The sequence below is a fragment of the Tenrec ecaudatus genome, chromosome 3 (assembly GCF_050624435.1).
Source record: "Tenrec ecaudatus isolate mTenEca1 chromosome 3, mTenEca1.hap1, whole genome shotgun sequence".
In the NCBI taxonomy this organism is placed as follows: domain Eukaryota; kingdom Metazoa; phylum Chordata; class Mammalia; order Afrosoricida; family Tenrecidae; genus Tenrec; species Tenrec ecaudatus.
In genome coordinates, this window is record NC_134532.1 from 13,732,272 (window position 1) to 13,734,116 (window position 1,845).

At 41.7% G+C, this 1,845-nt stretch overlaps 1 pseudogene; it reads right to left on the reverse strand.

The window, feature by feature from the left end:
* Positions 1-284: 284 nt before the first annotated feature.
* Positions 285-905, reverse strand: LOC142443265 (ubiquitin-conjugating enzyme E2 E3 pseudogene; annotated as a pseudogene).
* Between the last annotated feature and the right edge of the window lie 940 nt (positions 906-1,845).

A 1,845-nucleotide genomic window follows, 5' to 3' on the forward strand; every position in this document is an offset into this window, starting at 1 on the left:
ATTTGGTAGACTTCAGGACCAGTATCCTTAGTACATCACAAAATACATTTTGATATCCCAAAGAAGCAAGACTTGCAAGTAGGCGTTTTAAACATAACTAATCTACAGCTACAAAGTTCTACTCTTGATAGCATTTACCTTTTTCGGGAGTCTCACAGTCTCCAAAGGATAAAAGCAGAGAGTAGAATCAGTATAACATATACACAGAAGTCCATATTGTAAAGGCTATAAAGATTTGCAGCACAGTGAGAAGATGCCTTCTACTCCTTCACACTGCATACAAATTATGTTGCGTATCTCTTGGTCCACTGTCTGGCTATCCTGTCATGTTCTGCTCTGTTGGTCAAATACTGAGTGGCTATGCTTCCAACCAGAGGATCCGCAGGGTTGCAGTCTGTCAAAAGGGAACAAATAGACAGCAAAACCTTTGAAATAGTCAAAGCAGGACTCCAGTTATCTTTAAGGATGTCCAAACAGATGACTCCCTGACTGTTGATGTTGCAGTGATAGATTCTGGGGCGAAAAGTAACCTTTGGTGGCTTAAATGGATAATCTGATGAAAATGTGATATCCAGAAAAAACAGACCACCTTCATATACAGAACCTGGCGGACCAAGTAGAGTTGATCTCCATTCATAAAGGTCATCTCCTTTAGGCCCAGGACTACAGTTAGGAGGAGGATCAAGAGTTATCTCAGCTAGCTTCTGGATTCTTTTAGCACTAGTGGATAACTTAGCAGTGGCTTTGCTAGAGAGTTTGGTGTTTTTCTTCTACTGGGTGGCAGAAGGTTTTCTTTCTTCTGGTTCTTCAGGCTCTGGAGCGGCTGGGTCTCGCTGGTCTGCTTCCGAACTCCCACTGCTGATGCTGGGATTCTTATCGTCCGACCTTTACCTATCACTGGACATCTTGGTGGAGTTATTTCTTGGAAAACTCGGCCGCCCGCCCGGCCCGCTCACACGCCACTATGGTGTGGGGCTGGAGCCAAATATTTTAGGGTTATCAGTGCACACTAGTAGAGGAGGTATATAAAATCATTTTCTGAGTCCTTTCCCTAGGTCTCAGTAAAAGGCCACTGTTAGTTTTGAAAAATGGATACAGTGGTTCCAGTGTATGTACCTTTAATTTTCTGCCTCCTGCATCTTTTGTGACCTGAGTGAACTCTGGGAATGAGGGGAGGGAAGGGATCAATGACAAAATAAGCAGTAATTTATATGCCTTATTTAACATGGGTTTCACTACGTCGTTGAGGAAGAAACCAGATGAAATTGGGATGTACAAATTAGTAAATCAGTACAACTGAACCCTCAGGCACCTTGCTTATTGGGTAACATCCCTGCATATGTCTGAAACAGAAAAGATTCCTTGAGGCCAGGACAGAGTAGAGGGGAGATCCACAAGACACCTGTCATATGGACATGATGTTGTTATCACATATAAACATTTATAAACCACTTTATTTTGCCTTCTATGATTCAGATGAAATTGATTTAATAATTTACTGAAAATGTGCCTGTGGTTACTGGTTTTGTCTCTCTACCTACCTTAGTTCCTTACATTTAGGTAAAGTCTGAGAGAGAAGATAGTTCCACATACATAAATAGCAATGTGAGTTTCTTGATGGATTAGTCTGTAGGTAAAATTGGAATCTAGGTCCTGGATTAATGTTCTCTGTTCAAGAAAAGGAGTCAATGGATAGAAATAGAACATAAGTGTCAGGAGTCAGCTGTTGGTGGAGAGATTAACGTGTGGTGACCAGATTATAACATTGGTAAAGGAGGACACCAGCAGGACACCATTGATAAAACTCATATCCTGGTGAAATAGCCACATGGCAGCCAAAAACCG